The sequence below is a fragment of the Lytechinus variegatus genome, chromosome 6, assembly GCF_018143015.1.
Source record: "Lytechinus variegatus isolate NC3 chromosome 6, Lvar_3.0, whole genome shotgun sequence".
Lineage (NCBI taxonomy): Eukaryota > Metazoa > Echinodermata > Echinoidea > Temnopleuroida > Toxopneustidae > Lytechinus > Lytechinus variegatus.
In genome coordinates, this window is record NC_054745.1 from 44,784,979 (window position 1) to 44,795,661 (window position 10,683).

Consider the following 10,683-nt stretch of genomic DNA (forward strand, 5'->3'; position numbering starts at 1 on the left):
TGATGTCCGTGTGCAACAGGGGCGCACATCCAGTAGCGCGCATGTTGTTGCCAAGCAAATTTGTTACGTCACAATAAACCGCAAACCAAAACTAATCAGGCTTCTTGTTGCGTCACAATGAACGGTAAACCAACATTAGACAAGCTTATTGTTGCATCACAATGAACGGCAAACCGAAACAAACCAAAGGGGAGGGGCTATCAGGCGTGTATAAATCTTTTTGAAAGCGTTTCTGAACTCTTTAAAATTTATTATTCACGCCTGATAAATGAGAATCGTGAAACTATTCGAATCGTGCGTTTTTTCGTGGCTTTTATTCAACATGATTTACTGTCAGTTTTACATGCCTCATTTTCCATGGTAATACATGAATACACATTAATATCATGAATCTTGTAATTGTAAAACCCACCTGAATTCACATCATATCATGAATATTGTAATTGTAAAGTCAGGGTAACACAAATACAGAACTAGTGCTGAAATCTAAGCTGAATGAGGAATTATGTGAATAAATGCAATCTGCACCCCATACATAAACCTTGAATCAAAATATGTGAAAACCAAGTAAGTAGCCAGAGAAGGGTTAACCCACGGCTAGAACCCCCCTCACAAACGAATGTCCCGTCCCCCCTGCATTGCCACGAGCCCCCCTTGCTATCCGTCAGGAATGCCCGATCAGACGGGGAAGTTTTTTATGTACCCAGGGTGCACCGCCCATTCCCAGCTTTCATCAACGATTCCAGCAAAAGTTTTTCCAACCGGGGCCCCCATCACTTCCCTTCAGGTATACCTCCCCGCATGTAAAATCGAGCGAGGCTCCTGGTCGAAATTACAAGTATTACGACTGCTAATATCTTTTCTAGTTATATGCAAGTGTGATGAAGGCCAAATTGATAAATTCCGCCAACGAGCGAAAAGCTCGCCGCCAAAGAACACTTAGGCAGGATAGTTTGCACCTGAATATTTCACTTATTACATTCCAAAACCAGATAGAAAAATTCAATTCAAGTATATGAACAATTATCCATCTCAAGTATAATGAGAGCATGAAAAACACTTCAATATATTCAGCTGTTGGAAACAATCTCCCAATAGAAATACATTAAAACACAACCGTGTCAGAACTTTATTCACAATTAAAATCAAATTACCATGCCAAAACTAAACAATACATATGAAGGAAGACAAATTATGCCATTTTCTTAAGTATCATGATTTTTATACAACCTATTGCAAGCTTCAAATTGAAATTCATTGGATCACTAATTTTGCTAAGTTAACAATGGTGGCTGAAGGCCCTCAGCTTGAACATATAATTAACAAATACTGGCATCCCAACATTGCTAAACCGGCAATGCATGCCGCACTGAGGTACTGCCTCTTTCTTGTCATATTTGCCATACATGTATAACAGTGCATAATTAAACCCTATGCACACAAATAATTCAATTGTGGACAATCGATCAATAAAATCCAACCACGGCATTTAGCTCATATCAAATACTTTTACGCCTTTTGGACCCCTTGCGCCCGCCAATGCTCAGCGGCGGCGCACCCACAGTCGCACAAGCGCAGCCCAGCCGGCTAGCGCTAATGCTATATCAACATCTTTGCAAAAATTTCAATTATTTAATGGAAATGATATATCATCAGCATTATATCATTGGAACTAGGGATAAAAGTGGGAACTTTTTTCAGGAATGACAGAATTGTTAACATGAAATTTCCAATGGTATTTCCATAGAGTGGTAGACACTCGCGGAAACCCTTATAAAAAAAATTGAATGGTATACCATTGACTACCATTTATCATACACCATTGATATACCATTGGAATACCATTCGCACAGCACCCACCATACACCAATGGTATACCATTCAAGCCTCAATGGTATACCATTCAAACTAATTTAAATAATTCGGACCTTACTATTACCATATTCATGAGCACCATTTACCATTCATATACCATTGATCAAACACCATTCACCATTGATCTACCATATGGCCACTATAGACAGGTTTACCATTGACCACCATTCACCATTCAGCTACCATTCACTGGCCTACCATTTACCATTCAGCCACCATTCACTGGACACCATTGGCCTACCAATTACCTTACACCATTCACCATACACCATTCGCCTACCATTCAACATACACCATTCGTGTACCATTCACCTTTCGTGTACCATTCACCATTCGTGTACAATTCACCATCCGCGTACCATTCATCGTACACCATTCACTGTACACCATTCGCGTACCATTCGCCGTACACCATTCGTGTACCATTCACTGCTCACCATACACCATTCAACTACCATTCGTCGTACACCATTCACGTACCATTCACCGCTCACCATACACCATTCAACTACCATTCGTCGTACACCACACACCATTCACCATTGATTGACCATTCACTTTACACCATTCTACCATACACCGTAAACCATTGACCTACCATTTACAGTACACCATTGGCCTACCATACACCATTGAACTACTATTGACCGTACACCATAGGCTTAACATACACCATTGGCTTACCATACACCGTACACCATTGACCTTCCATTTACCATACAACACTGTCATACACACTATACTATTAGTCAACCATTCAAATAACACCATTGGTCATACACTATAGACCACAAGTTCAATGGTAGACCAATGGTTTACACTGAATGGTAGACAGTAGAACAACGATGTGCAATGTATAGTAGGCCAATAAAGTACAGTGAATGGTAGACCATTGGTGAACAGCATATCTCTGGGGTTAGTGGTAGGCTTAATAATGGAATAAGTATACACAAGAAAAAAAATGAAAACAGTTACTTATTTCAAGAACGTCAATAAAATGTTTTTACTATAAGAAGTTTAAGTACAGCATAAATGGCACAGAGTATTCACAAGTATAGACTTTATAATTAAAGCACATAAGTTATTAATATATATGACTTAGCTACTCGTTGATATCTATACTCTGTCAATCTTGTTATCTAAAAGTAAACATGCATCAAGACAGAGTTTGATTGAAAAACACAACAAATGAAGGCTAACATTTCCAAGAATAAACCTGTTCTCTCATATTGCTTTTTACATGGATTGAGTACTTGGCAAAACCACTGTTCTGCATACAAACCTGATACTTGTAATACAATAAACTTGATGTTAAATCTGTTGTGTGTAATTGCTTTCAACGACATTAATAAACATTTTTTTACTAATAAGTTCAAGTACAAAAGAGTATTGACAGGTATGGCATAAAAGCACCATATTATGAATACATGTGACTGTGCGACTCCACAAGAGATCAATGATTGCACTCCACATAAATATTATGTTAATCTTCCTATAAACAAATTTACATGTAAGACAGAGTTTGGACAACAAACTAATGAACACCAAATTTCGAAGATTAAACTCAAAATGTGTGATAGCCTTCACATGGCCAAATGAATAAAGGGTACCACACCTAGAAGAAATGAAATATCCCCAAAAGGGGGGAAAATAGTACTCCCAAATTGGTCTCTTTTTTCTTTTCACCTAAAAAGATATATCAATGGCATGTTTCTACATAGAATTGTTAAAAGGTATTACCCGCCTAAGTATCCAGAATCCCTGATAACTTTCCTGTAGAAACAGACGCGATGCGGTTTATTGATAAATTGCATCGCGCAAAATACGGTTTCTCATAACCATCTCTCTGAGAGGTGGTTATTGCCATGTTAATCCGTTTAACTTTTCTGTAAAAACACGGGGCAAAATAGCATACGTGTCTGGCTTAAGTGCTTGAACCAAGAAGTGCGATCTCACAGTAAACATATATTCTGGCCGTTTTTTATCTCGCCAGCTGATCGCGAAACGTGTACCTGCTACAATGAGTGAGATCTACCATGAATTTTGAAAATTTTCCTAACGAGATGCAATTTTTGACATACCAAAATGCAATGTGAGGTTATAGGTTGAATGTTCCGATTTCCACCGTATTTGCGACGCGAAATGCAAGTTAATCAGATTATTCAGTCTGTAGAAAAAGGTTGGTTTAAGAACGATAAGGTTATTCAAGTCCGGAAAAGATAAACTGTTTTTAATGATTTACTGTAGAAACACGCCAAAAGTTTATCATAAATACAATAATGATACATTAAGAAATAAATAATATATCACACATAGAAAAAAATATAATGAAAATAAGGAAAAAAAAATATTCAATTTGGCACACTAAAAAACAGAAGAAAAATAGAGACCTTTTTTTGCAAAATACAAGATACCAACTTATTTCTTTTCTGTCTATTTTTGTTGTGTTAAATATGTGTGAGAAAGATTATTGTCTTACACAGTAAATTAGTAGTCAATCGTAATTCGAGTCCGGAAAAGATAAACCGTTTTTAATGATTTACTGTAGGAACACGCCAAAAGTTTATCATAAATACAATAATGATACATTAATAAATAAATAATATATCACACATAGAAAAAAAATATAAGGAAAATAAGGAAAGAAAATTATTCAATTTGGAAAACTAAAAAACAGAAGAAAAATAGAGACCTTTTTTGCAAAATATATAGAAAATAATATATACAAGATACCCACTTATTTCTTTTCTGTCTATTTTTGTTGTGTTATATTGTCTTACACAGTAAATCAGTAGTCAATCGTAATTTTTTACAACCGAGCTTGGACAAAATTTAAATTCATATAATACAAAAAATATATAAATTGTGATCTTGTATATTCATGAGGACTTGCAGAGAACAGTTTTAGCAAAAAATAACAACTTTAATTCGTCAAAACTTTGTTAATCCTAAACAAATTTGGATGAGATTTTCAGTGTTTTTTGTTTGTCTGATGTACACTTTGAATTATATCACATAGCTTTCAGTCTCGAGTACCTCTAGCCCTTCAATCAAATTAGTTGGACGACCGGTTACACTTTACATATAACATAGTTATAAGGAGAATGAAGGGGACCATAGAAAGAAAGCATGAGAAAAGGGGAGATTTTGGTAGGGAGAGAATGAATCAGAAAAGGATCATGCTGAAAATTTCATTAAAATCTGATAATAACAAAGTTATTGAATTTGAAATTTAACAACATTTTGGTAAAAAATTAACCCAATGTACACACGATCGTCAGGAATATTTGTTAGGCTTATTCTATAAAATGAAATAATTATTTCATATTTTCATACATGTGTGTATGATATGTCCCAAGTATCATATCATTATTTCCAGCAATGCATATCTTCACATTAAAGGTCTAGTCCACCACAGAAAAGATTGTTTTGAATCAACAGAGAAAATCAGGCAAGCATCATGCAAAATATTTCATCTAAATCGGATGCAAAATAAGACCCTCACTTTTTGTTTTGGTTTTCATTGTTTGAATTGTACAATATTTCAATTTTTTTACAGATTTGACAATAAAAAATAAAAATAAAACTTTATTTCATAGGACAATGAGGAGAAAATTATAATATTTCATATTTAAAAAACAAAGAAAAGTGAATGAGTGATGTCATCAGTTCCCTCATTTGCATACCGACCTGGATGTGCATGTAACTATTAAGTGAAATTGAGCGAAACTTAAAAATGTCATACCTTTCTTATTTTTCATCCGATTTTTATGTTTGATTTTTCTCTTTTTAATCAAATCAACTTTTTTGTTAGGGTGGACATGTCTTTGAAATAAATTTTCACTCCATTTTTTATAGTTCTCGGAGGACAAAATGTAAATTAGCGCGACTTCTTGTAATAAAATACAAAAGAACAAGTGGGGATATGACATCAGCTGGGAACGTCGTGGTCTAGTGGTTCTGACTCTCACCTTTCAAACAGAGGGTCGTGAATTTGAGTCCTAGCCATGGTGTGTTTTCCTTCAGCCCGAATTTCATCCACACTGTGCATCACTAGACCCAGATGAAGTGAATGGGTACCCGGCAGGATTAATTCCTTGAAGCTGTAATAAGAAATATTGGATGAAAACAATGCAAAGGACAGTATATTAGCTAAGGGTTCAAAATATGAATGCTTGTCATGTGTGTAAGCTTTCTTTAGAAGTTCATATATTTTTTTATATATTGAGAAATTTGCAGTATACTCTACCATTCAATTGAATGATACCAATTAACAAATGTCAACAAAAATTTTTGTAAAATATGATAAATAAATTTATGTTTAACCATAGATGGGTAGACAATAACCTATTATATAATGGGAGGTTGCCCCAATGATGACAAATACCACAACAAATGAATACCTGGGGAAAAAGTGTCCACCCTTCCCCCCTCAGCCAACATACTGATTTTTTTCGGGAGGGGGGGGGGGTGTCAGAAAAGACGTGTGCTCCTCTAAATAGGGATGACATTTGTCCTTTCTAAGGATTTTTTACCATTCCTGACAAGGTTTTTTTTCAGCTATGCCACTGCAGGAATACAATCTGTTTTATCTCATGAAGTTTTGCATTTTTTTCTACTGAAGAAAATTCTTACACACCTACCTTTCATAAACTCCAATTGTTTCTTGTACACGGTACGTTTTCTGTGTTCAACACCCGTCGTGTCATTCCAAGATAAGGCTGGATCATCTACCTTATCATCCAGTGTATCCGTCGTCCAAACTTTGAAAATGAAATAAAATCAATTTAAGTGTTGTAAAATCTGCATGTATGTGCAGATACAAACAAAAATAGAATACTAATATAGTAATAGAAAAATAATGATCTTAGAACTTTAATGTTAAAGATATTTTTCATGGACCTCTGATTACCAGCCCAGAATTTAGGATAAAAATAAGGAAATGTGATAGTATTTCAGCGTAGTTCAGACAAGGCTGTATTATAACTGTGCATGCTTTATACTAGTAATAGCTATGTCATCTGAAATCAAATTTCTAGAGCAGCAATTTTCAAGAGGGTAATCGATGACATAAATTCCATTTTTCTGGTATTGACAATCGCAGAAGCAGATCCAAGTGGGCACATTTGACCTGTGCCCCCACCTTGAGAGCAATAGTTGATGTGTTTGATAAAAATGTGGCTTTCTTACACAAGTGTTCTCCCCCCCCCTTCGAAAGTTACAGCAAATATTTATATTAAAAATATTGTCTCATACAAGAGGATCTCCTTTTTGGTTTGCTTGTTATTTAAAGTTTCCTTGGGAAAATGTGCCCCACTACCCCCTTTGAGAAATCATGGATCCGTTCATGGACAATCATATGCCAGTGGATGAACTCCAGACGTTTTTTAGGCAAGTTTTGATCAGTAAATAAATAAAAACAAATAAAATGTGATCACAGGACAAACTTAACTTTAAAAGAGGATAAAATTTACTTTAAAAATTGATATGCCTAGCCCCATGAAAGGATCTAAGAATACCCTCCGGCACTAATGCAGTTTCACACCAGCCAACTCACAGTGAACAATTGTGTACAACGGATAGCGGAGCGTGAACGTAGCGGTCGTGTACATTTTTGCTTATTACATGACGTCATCCAGCCACTGCCGAGAACCAATTTATGAATGAAAATATAGTAAGCATGCGCAGTGCAAGCCTTTTGTTTCCCCACACAGAATTCCACCAAAACAAGTGTGCAATTCCCTATCACCTCGTACCAAAATCGACCTAGAATTTCAATTTTCCTATATTTTATATGAATTATGAAAGGTATTCTCGGAGGATCTATTTTCTCACCGATACCGCACAGGTAAGCGAATTTTGAATACTTCTTGCTTTTCCGTCAAAATCTTACGAATTAGCGTCTATATGTCATCGTGTTCCTTGGAATTTGTAGAGTCTATCGCAACGTGCATAAAGTCAATTGGCTTCCGGGTTTTGGAGCGTCGCGTGAATATGCATGAAATTGCAGTTTCGATAATTTTCGATCGATACCGGAGCGATCCGATCACGAACCAAGACCATTTACCGTGTACACAACATGACCGGATATCGTTATCGATACTTCCGCACGCAGTCCAAAGGAATTATTTTTGGGACCACGTGGTCATGACGTGATCTGCGCTATTGACCAATCAGCGGTCTTCGAATCGCTGTGCGGAGACGATCTATCCGTTGTACACAGTCTATGGACAATTGTTCGTTGTGCATGCAACTTCAAGCAAAACTCCCCACCAGAATTGTCTACACACATTTTGAGATCAATACACAATATGCCCACCACTTTTCAAAATATTGCGGATCGCTTGGATTCGCCGTCATGTTGATATGGACCGAAGTTATGCGATCAAAAGATTCGCATGCGGCATGCTGGCAGTTTGTTTGCCACATGTTAGCATGATTTGGTTGCTAACTTCAGTCCATATAAATATTACGGCGAATCCGAGAGATCCGCGAAGTGATGTCTACGGATTAGATCAACGACGTCGAGATCGAAGACTAAATACAGCCATTCCCAATATTTTGAAAAACGGTGGGTATATTAACATCGAAATGTGACTGAGAGACCTGTCATGACATTTGGGAACAAGTTTTGGTGATGAGGTATGCTGGTAATCGGCCGGTGCAAAACTGCATTAGCGCCAGTTTTCTCTGCATATTTATTGCAGCCTCTGTAGAAAAATTGAATAGGAATCGTTTGTCACTCCGTCCAGTCACAGTTCCACACACAAAGTGCACATTTTACCATTGAAATAGTATGTGCAATGAGTGGTGTGTACAGTGTAGCAAAGTTATAGACCTGCGTAGCCTTTATCATTTTTTAAACTTTAGGACCCTTACCATGTTTCACCTCCATTTTATCTCATTTACCAACATCTATCAACAACAACAACAACAAATTATAGGCCTAATTTCAAAGCAATATTTGTCGGCAAGTTTTCAATTTCAGTAAATTAACGTGTGCAGTAACGGTCTATTTATTCACAATTAAAACTTTGACAGTCTTGACATTAGCATTAACAAATCATTCATTCACGAATTCAATGTATTCAGAGATGGTTTTTGTAAAACATTGACAATAAACATCAGGCAATATGAGCGAATTACTATTCAATGCTCGCCGATCTTAACTCTGCCAATACAAAGCATAAACCATAAGCACTCCCTATCGTCAAAGCCACGTCCCGGCCCGTAGAGCAGCGGCCAGCGCCAACGGGGCAGTGACGGTGGCAGTGCAGTGGTCGTGCATGTTGTGGCAGTACAACGACATCTAACATTTTGAGACAATTTGAGAAATAAATCAAAGAAAATTGTTATAGAACTTACTGTTATAGCCTTCTACAAATGACTTTGAAGTCGCTGTCCGAATCTGACCCGTGTTCCTTTAGTTTTTGATGAATTATCGACGGACTTATCAACAGCAAAACGGTAGTACCGGTAGATCGAGTTTTCTTTTTCAAATATTGCACTTGGCGGTTAGACGTTCGCGCGTGCGTAGTGCGAGAACAACACGTATAATAGAGCTACCTGGCAAGCAGCCAAGCGGCCCCTCTCGCCAAAGCATATGGGGGGGGGGGGATAAATTATGACAAAATATGGGGGGAGGGGACTTCTTCGCCAAGATAAATACACATCCCTATATGGGTGGGGGGGGGGGGTGAATTAAAACCAAATCAGGGGTGTCTTCTTTTTCCTCTCGATTGGTTCTGGGTTGGAAACCATGATGGCGTGAGTGCATGCCACTGTTTTCCTTGGATCTTGGAATCTATGAAAAAAGTTTTCGATCCCTTCACTTTTTTTTCCTGTTCTCTATGTTATTTTCTTTTTTATTTTCGTTGTCTTTTTTTCTTTTCTGTTAATCTTTCTTTTCTTCTTTGCCTTTTTTCTTTTCTTGTTTTTTCCCCTTTATATATATATTTTTTACTCACTCCTCTTCCCTTTTAATTTGCTTTTGTAATGATTGAAATTGAGATTTCATTCAGTAGATTTCTTTTCTGTTACATTGTACTATACCCTGTATGGCGGCAGGGAATTTTGATAGGGGTGAGGGAGCAAGACCATGTGGATAAATCATTTCAATCAAGTAATGCCGGCCTATAGAATAGCTCTCCTCTTTATAAACGCCGTCCACAAGTGGGAAAGAATATTTAGAGCCTAAAATAGAATTAGAATTTTGGAAATATCATTTGTAAAAAAAGGGTGAAATAATTCATGATTGGAAGCAGCTATAATAGCGTACAAATGGGTCAGATGGGGCTTTTGACGTTGCAGACAGACCAAATCAGGGTTTGCGGATGGGAATTTGATAGAGGTTGGGGGACCAAGACAACCAACAGTGAATTCATTTTTAGCAAAATATGGGGCATTGCAAGAAACTTGCAATCGAAGCAATCGAACGCAAATCAATTTCAGACTCCAAAATCATGAGAGTCATACTTTTCATTGCAAACTTGCAACTGATCCATAAAAAAATCCAAATTGATATGTTCTAGATAAACTTAATGTATCATCACCTGTAAATTTGCATCTGATCGAATTTTGGGATTGATTGCAAATATCTTCTTGGAACACTAAATATATAGTTCTTTTTATAAAAAGCGGCCATAAACAAGCAAAATGATTATAAAAATAGAATAAAACTTATTAATTAAAAATTAAAACCCTTTTTATCAAAAAAGATTTCATTGACCGATTGATTTCATTGACCGATTGATTTTATTTTTGCATGCACCCATTGCATCAGATTTAAATTTATGTACAATAGTAAAA

The 10,683-nt window shown here is 36.6% G+C and overlaps 1 long non-coding RNA gene across 1 annotated transcript; it reads right to left on the reverse strand.

The window, feature by feature from the left end:
* Positions 1-5,962: 5,962 nt before the first annotated feature.
* LOC121416683 lies at positions 5,963-9,281 on the reverse strand. Its single transcript, XR_005970238.1, has 3 exons — positions 9,241-9,281; positions 6,519-6,638; positions 5,963-5,978 (listed from the first exon to the last, which is right to left on the reverse strand). It is a non-coding gene; the product is annotated as an uncharacterized LOC121416683 (long non-coding RNA).
* Positions 9,282-10,683: the final 1,402 nt, after the last annotated feature.